General features: G+C 34.4%; 1 protein-coding gene across 5 annotated transcripts in view; it reads right to left on the bottom strand.

Annotated features, from left to right (window-relative positions):
• LOC108360372 (very low-density lipoprotein receptor-like) overlaps positions 1-12,946 on the bottom strand; it is a 227,949-nt gene that overhangs the window by 90,309 nt on the left and 124,694 nt on the right. The gene's annotated exons all lie outside the window — the stretch shown is intronic.

Below are 12,946 nucleotides of genomic sequence, written 5' to 3'. Positions count from 1 at the left end.
CACAGTACTGGCCTTCCATTCGAGGAATCCGAGTACGAATCCTTGGAGAACGGAATCTTTTTCTTAGTTTTTTTATGTAATATTCTTTTCTTTTCCAATTAAATATGCTTTTACCTCTTAGAAATGTTTGTTTTTATACCTTTCATGAGCATGAAATGGTATTATAACTTTGGTCCGATGTTTGTAAGTACCAGAACAAAAAGAGATAGACCCATTAAAATGTATACTTATATGATCAGAACGTCGAGCTGAGTTGATTTAGCCATGTCCGTCTGTCCGTCTGTCCGTCTGTCTGTCTGTTTGTATGCAATCTAGTCTCTCAGTTTTCGAGATATCCGGATCAAATTTGGTAGGTGGGTGTATTTTTATAATGTATTAATCATTTGTCGGAACCGGAAGAATCGGACCACTATAACATATAGCTCCCATACAACTGATTGTTCAGATATGAGATTTTTCGTTATAATTCATCCATTTATGTAGCTAGGACCATGAAATTTCGCGCTGTTTTCACTCATTATCAACAGAAGACTTACAGTGAAAATAACAAAGATCGGGTCACTATAACCTGCAGCCCCCATACAACTGATTGTTCAGATATGAGGTCTTTTATCATAACTCCTCCATTTATGCAGCTAGGAACATGAAATTTCGCACCATTTTTACTCATTATTAACAGAATACTTACAGTGAAAATAACAAGGATCGGATGACTACAACATATATCTTCCATACATCTGATTGTTCAGATATGGGATTTTACTGTAAAACTCCTTTATTTGAACAGCTAAAACCGATAAATTTCGTAAGATATTTTATAAATAATAATACAAAGTCTACTGAGAAAATCGTCAAAATCTATGCTGTATAAGCTTTATCTCCTATACCACTGATTGTTCAGATACCAGTTTTTGCGATATATCTTCTTTATGTAGGAAACTAAACCCAATAAATTGTGTTACCGGTTTACATACCGATCACATAGCAGTGAAAATCACTTAGATTGGTGCCATATAAAGTATATCTTCCATACCTCTGATTGTTTAGATGCGATTTTTTATATAAGTATGTAACTCCTCTATCGATGTATGCAGATGTATTCAAAAGCAGTAATCTGTCAAAGTAAAATTTGCAGATGTTCATGAAAGGTATGAAGCCTTCGGCATAGCCGAAGACAGCGCTGCTCTTACTTGTTTTTTTTTAAATTCGTTTAATTTTTTTTCCTAAACTTTTTTCATTTAATTCTCTTTTACTTTTCTGATTTGATTGTTTTGGAGGAGAAAGTTTCAGTTCAATTTAATTTTTAGAAACTGCTAGAAGACAAACAATACCGCTAACAGGCCAATTCAGGCATTTGTTTTCAACTCACCCCAGTTTTTCGATAGACAAAAATCTTTCGTATTACAATTGTCAATTGTGGCAGTTATTTTGAAAGCGCTTTTCTGTCGAAAGACTAATTGAAAGAGCATTATCTTCTGCGTTATTATGTTTGTCTTTTAGCAATAACTTTTCTAAAAACTAAACGGGGAAAAAATTTTCTTTTAAACTAAAAATTATAGAAAACTAGATTAAAAACAGAAAAGGCTGAAAAAAATAAAACAAAATTTCTAAAAACTAAATGAAATTAAAAAAAATATCTTTAAAACAATAAAATCTTAAAATCAAACGAGAGCTAAATTAAAAAATTAAAAACATATGAAATACCCGGCGCAAGTACTAAATATAGTTTTTCACCTTTCCGAAAACTACTGCTACATGGTAAGTAGAGTAGTTCTACCCTTATTTCTAAAAATTTCGATAGAATGTTCAGTTAGACTTAAAGACACAAACTTATATAGTTATATGTGGGCGGTATCAAGCCCCTTTTCCAAAGTTCCATAATAATGTTACTTCTTTTCAAGGGATTGTTGCTAGTATCAATTTTGAGAAAATTAGCCTCCTTAAATTTCGAAATATCGAAGTTTAAAGCATTTCTGATTTATTTCAGATTTCAACAATTTTCAACGTTTTGCTTTTATGTATGATGCACAATAATCATACCGAGTTTGGTAAAAATTGATCGAACGGTTACCGAGATACACATATGTGGCCCATATTATAAAATTGTATTTTGAACGTATTTTTTGCTAAATAATTATTGCAAACTTAAATTTTGAATAAATTAGTTTACTGATTTATCGAAGATTTCGTATTTCTCTAAATGACCGTTATATGGGATGTGGACGTGGTTATTGTCCGATTTTTCAAATTTTCAGTCGTTTGGTATGTCGTACCAAGGTATGTCGGACCAACGTGCCAAGTTTGGGAGAAATTGATGGAGCGGTTACCAAGATATACATATGTAATCATTCTTATTTTTCGTATAAAAACGATTGTAAGTATCAATTTTGAGTGAATGATCTTCAGTAGTTACTAAAATATATCCGTTGTCATGTTTCTGGGAAATTGGGAAATTTCCGTTATATGGGAGGTAGGCGTGGTTATTGTCCGACTTTTCCCTAAGCTAAAAAGAATTACACATCAAGTTTCGTTACGATATCTCAATTTTTACTCGAGTTATCGTGTGCACAGACGGACGGACGGACAGGCAGTCACCGCTTAATCGATTTCTCTTTTCATTCTGATCATTCATGTATACAATTGTCTATATCTATCTCGAATCGTTTTGCCAGTTACAAATAACCATTATGTGAACAAAGTTATAATATCTTTGTGCACAAATGCGCTCGGGTATAAAAAGATAATTTTCAAACAAATAAATTAAGCTAGAAACATTTTAGTTCTAAAATAAAATATTTAAATTAAATGAAATCAAGGATCAAATCCCGTTGCCCGAGATTCGAAGTCGGACCTCTCGAATGGCATGCTATTGCTCTGCTCACTGCGCCATTGTAACTGGTGAAGAAACGTGAGCGAAATAGAAATAAATAAAAAATTTCGTAATCATTCCTTAAAAAGTTAAGTAAAGGATTTTATTAGTGGTTAGCAGTACGCGCTACCATTCTGCACGGCTTGGATTTTCGAGCCCAGTTTCCGGCCAACACTAAAAAAATATTAAAATTAAACGAAAAATGACACTGAAGATGGCACAACGCCGAAACCGGTTTGTCTGCAAACCAAACTTGACAAGGGATGACGGAAATTCGTTCCAAAATAAATCATCTTACCACCCTGTCGGAAAAATCAACCAACACCAACACATTAAAATTAAAGTTTTCCTACTAGGGGTCGCTTTCGTTTATTATGCATACATACAGTGGCGAAAATATAAACAGGGATGAGGCATTTTATAATTTTTTGGCTATTTTCCTTTCGCCTATTTAATATTTATGATTTGTTTATGAAAGTGTAGCTCGTTATCTTACAAAACCAGTGTAAGTCAAAAGTTCAAACTTTGTACAAAAGTTAGGAAAATTCGACAAAGTTTCATCAAAATTTCGAACTTTTAATTTAGATTATAAAAATACTGAGTATGCAGTTTTGTAGCCCATTACAGTACAATTAAGTGCAAGTGTAAAAATATACAGAATTTTCTCGCTGCCCCTAACTCCAAAAAAGTGAAGAATATCAAAAATAACGAGACCCGAAACGCTTTGAAATCTTCCATATATTTTATATGGGAAGAATACACTTCTTTCGTAGAATTGGTATAAAAATGTTAAAGATAAAAGTCTTTGCTTTCAGAAATCTTCGAAAATCAAATTATGAAATAATTAACTTTAGACCCCTTGCAATTAAAAAAGTCAATCTTAAGGCTTCTTTTTGACTTTTTGAAAAACTAAAATGAGTCTTAAGATGGCAAAAAACCGAAATGGGTTTGTTTTCATACCCAAATTTATAGGAATGACGAAATTTCATTCCACATCATGTAACAGACAATGGAAATATAAATCTTGCACAATTTCAGCTGGTAGATTATATCATTGAGGAGCGCCTTGCATATTTTCATTGACCGCAGTAAGTGGTAATTGGCTCTTTCTGTCACGCCAATTTTGCTTTTCCTGCATTTCATTGAAATACCTGTATTTTAAACCTATTTCTTAGTCAGCTATTCTTGCTTTGCCAAGACATTATGAAAATACATATATCATTCGGTTCATCATTAAAAACCAAACAACGTTTCCAATCCATTATTTTAAAGTAACTTAACGATAATTAACTTGGTTCCCATTACTGACGTTCGTCAGTACAATCTAATAAGCTATTTTAAATAAATGATGCTGAAAGGCAATAAAAAAGCAGCAAAAAGGAAACAAATTACTAAAGAGCCACTAAATCAACAGACTGCTTTACTCAATGCAGAAAAAAATTTTCAAAACAAATAGACAAAAAGATGGAGAAAATCTGTAATAACTAAGTCGTCAAAACAAAATTGCAGCAGCAGCAACAACAAACACAGTGTGACACCCACCCCAACTGCCGCAAGCAATCATATTTTCTATAACCACAAAAATTTAATAAGTCCGCATAAATTATGACCCTAAAGAGCGCAGCAATGCTAGAAGAAAGTACAAAAAACAAACATACATAAATTTAAAGTAATAAAGCGCAATGCAAAATTGTGAAAAATGCTGCACGCTTCGCCAGCAATTCACGCAATTTCCTTTAGCTATGCTTCAGCAGGCGAACGAGGCCAACGTTGCTATACTTTTTTGTAATTTTTTATTAGTAAATTTATTTATAATTTTTTTTCGGGAGCGCAGAAGTGTTTTTGAAAATGGCAATGATTTAGTGGCGCAAAAAAAGAATTTAAATAAAATTAAAAAAGTAAATATAATAAAAAGTCAGTGTTATGTAGAGTGGAGAGGAGATACGAAATGAAGAATGAGACATTTGTATGTAGTTATATACCTCCAAACAGCATTAAAAACGGACAACAGAATCGAATGTACCAGCCATAAGAGCAACAACGCTCGCAGTCATAATAACAACAAATGACCCTCATCAATATTTACGATGGCGATGGTATAAAAATTTATGACAAAAAGCAGAAATTCGTTTAGAATTTTATGTGCAGATGGATGTGCGGACGGCATGTCATTGCAGATGTCGATGTAGTCGATGATGTTGCTGCTGATAAGATGAAACTTTGGTCGGGCTATGAAATATGACTGTTTGAAAATATATGAAATTTTGAATGGTGCCAACCAACGTTTTCTTTTTCTAGGTTACTGTAAATTAAGTTACAAGTGCACAAAATGTACATAAATAAAAATTTCTTCAATGGAATGATGAATATTTTGTGATATATTTCTTTTAAATTAGAATTTATGCAGTTAAGTCAGCTATTGTGGTTTACATTTTGCAGAGGATTTTATTTCATAGTTTGCCGACCTACTTTTGTTTCTAGAAGTCCTTGTCAGTTTTCACTAGTGTCAGTTACAAAGTTAACCCACAAAGTAGAGACTTAAAGTTTTACGCTACCTTCGAATGACATATGGTGTTTTAAGCTAAGATTTTTCATGACAAAATTTCGAAGAGCCGAGCGCTCAGTAACAAATTTCTTTTTGTTGTTGCTAGGACAAGGATTCGAATGTGGAACTTATATTGGCTGCAGTGCCGCTATAGTATTTATTGACACACCTTGAGAAAAAGAAAAGTCGTATAAGAGCATAGAGAAAATGAGTTGAGGGCGATAAGAATCCCAATCCTAACTTATTAAACTTTGTATGCAAGTAAGCCAGCAGCTCAGACAGACTGGACTTTAATATTGCGCAGCAAAATTTTTCAATAAGAAGTCATATTAAAGAACTAACAAAGTTTGACACTTAACTAAAAGCTTTTAACGAAGCTGCGAGGAGGCTGACAACTATTAAACTACTAGGTTGTGACAAATACAAATCAATGATCTTCACGTTACCGCGATAATATAAGTCCGAGCTTCCAGCGGGAGTATAAGTCCGAGCTTCCAGGAATATATATTAAATATATTGGACTGTAATAAAATAAAAATTATTGGCGTTTACTATTTTACCGAGAAATGTTATTGTCTCATTGCTCTCTTCGTACAAATACTACGCAAAGTTTTTTGTAGGAAAGAAAATCCAAATTTTTTTTTTTATTTCTTTGTTACAACGTACAAGCACAGAAATCATGTTCTTCCTCTTATTTGGAACTCCAATCGGGACCAAAATACTTCGATGATTACCTCTCTCCTTGGCGAGCTTGTTCCAGTTTTTCAACTCGAGTGCAGGCAGGTCTTTCTGCTATTCTCACCGCGTCTTGGTCGGATAGTCGCCCTTTATATTGTTTCGGATTATTTTCCATCAAACGCGCTACCAGAAATCTTCACTCAGATCATAAGCCGTCGCTTACATTGTTTTCGTGATAATTTTAATCTTTTTTAAATAAACAGGATTTACGAATAAGTCGAAGTAAACTTTTCGGTGAACCAAAGCTTAAGTGTTTGACGTCAGAACAACGCTGCCAAATACTTTGCGAGCACACTACAGAAACACAATTTTTTAGCTTTTTCAACTTCGTCAGGATAGGAAAAGAAAACGGAGCTGTCAAAAAATCACACAGCACATACCTAGCAAGCTTGTGAGCTTTACCTACCTACAGCCCTTCGCTATCTTCAGTCATATTTGAGTGAAATATTCACCCAGTTTCTAAGGGCTGCTTCTACGGCTGAAAGTGGCGGAGGTGTGACTGGTTGTTGGCTAAAGAATACCAGCTTGCAGTCCTTTCTATCTAAATTATCAGCTATGTGTCTTACTACCAAGTACTCAGAAAGAAATAGGTTCGTTCTGTTACTAACATAATTTATGCGAAATATTTTTTGGAAGTAGTTATAGGACTGACCAATTCCTTGAGTGCAGCTATAGGAGTCTATTCGCGGATAAATACACTAAGTTACAGCAACTTTGTCAGTACATCTGGAGCAGTACAACCCTAATCCATCATATCACAGATGCATAGCTAATAATAGGTCTTATCATAGATATACATATATGTAAATTCATAGGTTATGTTTCGTTGCCAAAGACCTGTTTACATTACCAGAATGATTTTTAGTACATGTAGATCTTTTGAAAGCTTCCAAAGAAAAGGCCGCCCATCTGTGCTAGTGAAGAGCGCGACACAAGTTTTAGTTGGGTTAGCGAACAGCCGATTCTCAATACACCAAATTTCAAACAAATTTAGTGTTTTTTACTCTAGGAGTAAGGCCAAATATTCTGCATAAACCTGAGCGTAGATATTAGAGCTATTAAAATTGACAAGTAGGGAGCGCGAAGTAACTACCAACCACCAGTGTAAGGGGGGAAAGCACACCATCCTAAGGACAGCCCCTGTGATCTCCGTAAGTGGTATATTGAGCTCCGTCTGCCGTAATCCTACGCGCCATGAATTTACTTCCTGCCTTAGATCCTGGGTGCAAATTCTGTACAAAGTGCCATTATAAGACAACCCTATATTTGAACAAAGACGCCCAGATAAAATTCTTCCATTTTGTGGCATTGCAAATTTTGGCAAACAAAACATGTTTTTATCTGATGGGCATGTTTATGCTGGGACAGAGGAGGGGGTTAACGTGATTAGCTATGAATGCGCAGCATAGCTAACCTTTCCAGGCATACCATCATGGAGGATGCCATGCTATTTAATAAGCCTTTAGGAATAAACTTTTGCATGAAGGCGCCATCAACGAGCCTACATGAGTTTGGCATACAATAAATTGCTAACTACGCAATGAATTTCTTCTTCATGTCTACCAACACAACTTCAAAATCTTCCATGAATAAAATTGGCAGGGTGCCAACTGGACCAGCCGATTTTAAGCTGTCATATTCGACAGCATATCTTTTGGCATTTTCGTTGGCTATAATTCCAGCTACAAACCTGTTTTACATAGAAAAATTCTTGTCGGCGGAGTGGAATGTGTAATCACCTGGCTTACAGGAAAATGAGTATCCCTTAGAGAAATTAAATAGTCTCAATCCTTGTCTCCGCTATGGAACCCTCAGACATATTCAGTGAAAGCAGCTTAGTGGCCTGTTTGTTTTAAGGACTTTTACCAGCTGAGCTGATTGACTTCACCAAGGAATATGAGTGTGGAGCAGCTAATATCAAAATTTTCCAATTCCGACCGCTGTTCAATCACTTTTTCACTGAAATGTGTCAAAGATGCGTTGCAATTTATTGTTTAAACATGAACATCCGAAAGCTTTTGACCAGCTTTGCAGTGCATATTGTCAAAAACTTGTTCAAAGTCAATGAATGCAAGATGTGCATTAATGTAAAATTTGTAAGGGATTTGATTAATCATGAAAATCTGGTCTCATGTAAATTGACGTGAACGGAATTATAGAATACTTTCTGTTACTCTTTCTGAAAAAATGCTGAAGAAGGATTCTTATGTGATTTAACTACAGTTCTCACACTTGATTTTTATTCGCATTTTTGTAAATAGTTACTACTAAAACAACGCGAAAAGTTTAGAAACCAGAGGAGGGAGAACTGGTGACGACTAGTAATAAATCTTTATCAACTAGAGATCTTAATACCTCGGTGATTATGTCATAATCCCCGGAGCCTCTCAGAACTATATTTATAAAAACAATATTTATAACCTTCTTCTAGGCCCAGAAATTTCGGATTTATGTGTTAAGAATTATATATTCAACGCTACAAAATATCAAAAAATAAAAGTAGCATCTTATTACATATAAATATTAATCAAAAAAAATAAATAAAATGGATTTATAGAGCTCTACAACGTGATATTTTCATACAAATTTTCGATTTATAAAGCAGTTAAAGTCTTCTTTATTTTTTATGAATTGGGTTGTTAGTATGTAGTTAAAAAAAATATATAATTTATGTTTCAAGAGAAATTTTAACAGAATTCTCAAAGAACCGTTGGCATTTAACGCAATGAATAAAGTAAAAGCAATTAGTAGGTAAAAGTTAGAGTATCCCTTTACCATAAATATTTTAAGAATTCTCTGGCATGCCTGCCTGCGCCTTTTAATAGCCGCTAACGCTTTAACAATAGCAACTCAAAGCAAACTGAACGCCTCACAAAAACTCTTGGGACAAAAGCCGCACAATGAATTTCATTTAAAAGCGTGCAAATTGCTGCTCATTTAGCTGCCACCGACTCTATGCGTTGTTCACTGCCATCTCTTCTCATTTTAGATGCCTACTACGTTGCACGTTGCGACTAGCGTGATTTAGTATTGCGTATACGCACTGTAGAGCCACTAAATCGCACTCGACAAATTACATTTTACGCCATTCATTCACTCCCATTGACTCACCCCAGCCAGCAGCCAGCTATGGATGGTATGTAGCAGAATTTGTCTGCTGATGTTTCTATTGCTTGCCTTTTTTCCGTTTGTAGAAGGGCAAGTTATCTTTTTGGATTGTGTATACGCAATGGGGCGATCTCAAAGTGCAAGCAACTAGCAGTGAGCTGACTTTGTAAGCCTTCAATGTACGTATATTCCATAGGCTTCAAAGTAGACAAAAACAACTATAAAGCAGCGTTGCTAGTTTGACAGCAGCAAACGTAAATAGCTGCGGGCTACTTGCGATTTTTTTGCGCTTTCCCTATTTTGTTATGTAGTAAATGTGCCTGGTTATGTCTGCTCTAGCTGGCAAATTTGTAGCCATCAGTAGTACAAAATATATATATATAAATATATATATATATATACTGATGCATGCATATTTATTCGATTACTAAGAAACGCAGTGAGTGTTACAAACTTTTCTAGGCTCGCCTTGATTTTTTTCGATTATTTTTCTTTTTTTCTAGCAGCGTTTCTTTTGCGCGATGATGACAGGCAATAAATTAACGCGCACTGTGCGGTCATAGAGAAGGCACAGTATTCTTCGCTAAATCGAAACGACAGTTTTATAAAAGGGGAAGGGTTTGCCAGGAAGTACTTTGCCTTAACCACTTTCATCGATTATTCAGCCTTTTTCGCCTTCTTATCTAACTTGTAGAAAACTGCGCTGTCAGTCCTGGTGCTGCGACCGACGACGACATTGTCATCTACATACACCAACAGCATTCTTCGTTTGCTGTACAAATATATTACTACTGCTTTCCAGATAGGCAGCTCGTATCACACTATCCAACGCCAGATTAAACCGTTCACATAAAAGTGAGTAATCCTGTCTAAATCACCGTTTGTTCTCGAGCAGAAGGAGATGCCCATCGTAGCTTGGAGAAATTTGCGTTTAGAACCTGGCCCGTTCGCTAGCTTTTTAGAGCTTAGCTGAGGAATCTTTGCACAACCCCAAATTTAAACCATCGCAATTTCCCTTAATCCTTTAATAGATGTCCTAGTTCGCCTTTGCGGTTTTAAGAGCACTGCGATAGATATTGCGTATACTTATATATTCAAGTCCTACAAAGATTATAATTATAAGCGCCATTTTCCCGGGTAGCTTTTAAAATGTATCAGACTGTTTGTTGATAGACATATTTATATACAAATTTTGAACGCAGATAGGTCTGGATTGGCAAGTAGGATTCTTTTTTTGTATGGAGTTGCCACCTTTTTAAAACATTAAACTCAATTAAGTTAAATAAAACATAGCCACGATGTGGATCTCAAACTACAGTAGCTCAGTAACGATTAATTTCGACAATATTTTTGAAAGTGGTTGCCACCTGTTCAAAAAATTAAAACAAATTTAAATTATAAGGTAGATCAAATGGACATGTCAGTAGCGGCATAAAATGAAAATGATTTAGAAGAGCTTTATTTCGGAAATATTTTTGAAGAGGATTGCCACTTGTATAGAAATTTAAAATCAAATTATTGAAATGCTAAATTATATATTTAATAATGGGTGTAAAAGTGCGAGGGATACGAGAAAATATTTTTGTATTAAGTTACCAGTTTTTTAAAAACACAAAATCAGTTTAATTAGAAAATTAAATTAAATAGAAAGTATTTTTCAATGACTACCGAACAAGATAGGTTTAAGTAAGCTATATTCATAAATTGAAAAAGCTTAATTTCGACAATATTTTTTAACAGAGTTACCACCTGTTTAGAGATATAAAATTAATTTAAAAATAATAATACAAATTCATAAGAAAAATAAATAAATAACCCGTTTAACGAAATATTTTAATATGGTTATGAAACGCAAGGAATTTAGGGAATTTCGGAAATATTTCTGAAGAAGATTGCCACCTGTTTGGTAATTTAAAGTCAAATTAGTTAAAAAGTTAATGTGGATATCAAACAAGAGAAGTATAGGATAAATTTTTAGAAGAAGCTTGCCATCTGTTCAGAAATTCGAAATCATTTTATTTAAAAGGTTAAATGATAAATATTGCTGTCGAACAAGTAATATGTCTTTAAAAAATATTTTGAATTAATTATGTTTTTTTAAATATATTAAACACTCCCAGCTTTTTTCGCGACGCCTTATAAGAATGAAAATGTTCTGAGTGACTAAATAAATGATATATGCAGTGATCTCCATATTACATATTTCGCATACGTTTACATTTAATATAGTTTCTTATGTAGTTAACAACTTTTTTACGTTGGACCGCAGTATACTACGATATTCATATTATTATTTTTCTCATCTAAATTTTACACCAGAAAAAAATAATTATAGTGTGGGAGGTGTGTGTTTAGGGACCCACTTTCGAGATTCCCTCGGGCCCGAAATACCACTCTGTGTTATGCCCGAGGTCACTGTCTAGATACCAGTTATAGCCCCATGAAAATCCATTCAGTAGTTCTGGAGATTAGTGAGTTTAAACAGACAAACAGACAAACAATTTACAGATTTGTTATATTTATAATAACTAGATTGAGATGCTGAAGTGACATTTGATTTTATAACGTTAAGCGGTATATAACGCGGGCTGAAAATTTTCTCAATGAACAACGATACCTATCAGCACTTTTTGCTCGTGCTTTGCTTTTTATAATGCATAAAAAATCCATTGCATTAACTTTCAAACACCATTTTTAAGCTTTTCACTGACGCCTTCTAAGACAACGTAATTCCTTTACTTTGTAGCATTATTTAAGTCAACTTACATATATAAAATGATCAAATTTTTTGCCAACGCCGACAACGGTGCGGACGTGACATGCATTTTTGAGCGTAAATAATGCAAAAGCAGGTAGCCATGCTTCCAGCAACTCCTGCCGCTTTGGGGGTTCCCTTTTTTTTGGGGGGGGTAAGGGATTTTGGTAAATGTAATGGTAGGTCATTAAGTGACTTTTGTGTGTATTTTTGTTTAAATCCACATAAATTACGAAGCTATTTTTGCTGCAAAGCAGTTAAAAAAGAACAGAAATAAAGGTTTAATTAAAAACCAAAAGTTTATTTTTTTTATTTAGCTCCGTAAAGGTTCACTTGGCAGCAGCAGTTTGAGTGTGGGCATTTAAGGTAAATAAAAGTCGGAACAGCTTGTTGCCTAGACCTGTTTGTGTACATTAATTTTTAATTTATAGAATAAATAAGCCATTAAGCTCACAAAAAATACAAAAACACTCACGCGTCGTAATAAAGATGTATGTATGTGACTTTGGCTGTGTGTTTATTAAAAAATTCACATTTATCATTTATGTATGTATGTATATAACGAGCGTTACACACTTCCTCTGCACAAACTTTTGCTCTTTTCCACATCAACGTTTTCCTCTAACTTATGAATGTGCGGAGGTGTGTGTCGGCTTTACTATTTTAATTAAATTCGGATTTTTTTTTAACTCCGTTTTAATTACTTTCGTTGTCAAGACCGCGAGCAATTTCGGGGGAAAAACAGAACTTAGCAATTAAAGAGGAGTTGCATATACATAACCCGTTCACCATTTCACTTGCTCACTTCGTTTTTTATTCGCCGACAAAAGTGAAATTACATTTGCTTGTGGCGACTCATTCATTTTTAAACGACTTCAAAATAAAGGAGGAGGTTATCAATTCGTCGGAATATTTTTTTTTTCATGTACGC

This window comes from Rhagoletis zephyria, unplaced genomic scaffold (assembly GCF_001687245.7).
Source record: "Rhagoletis zephyria isolate East Lansing unplaced genomic scaffold, Rhagoletis_zephyria_1.1 Rzeph_scaffold_00562, whole genome shotgun sequence".
Lineage (NCBI taxonomy): Eukaryota > Metazoa > Arthropoda > Insecta > Diptera > Tephritidae > Rhagoletis > Rhagoletis zephyria.
This window is presented reverse-complemented; position numbering and strand designations above follow the sequence as displayed.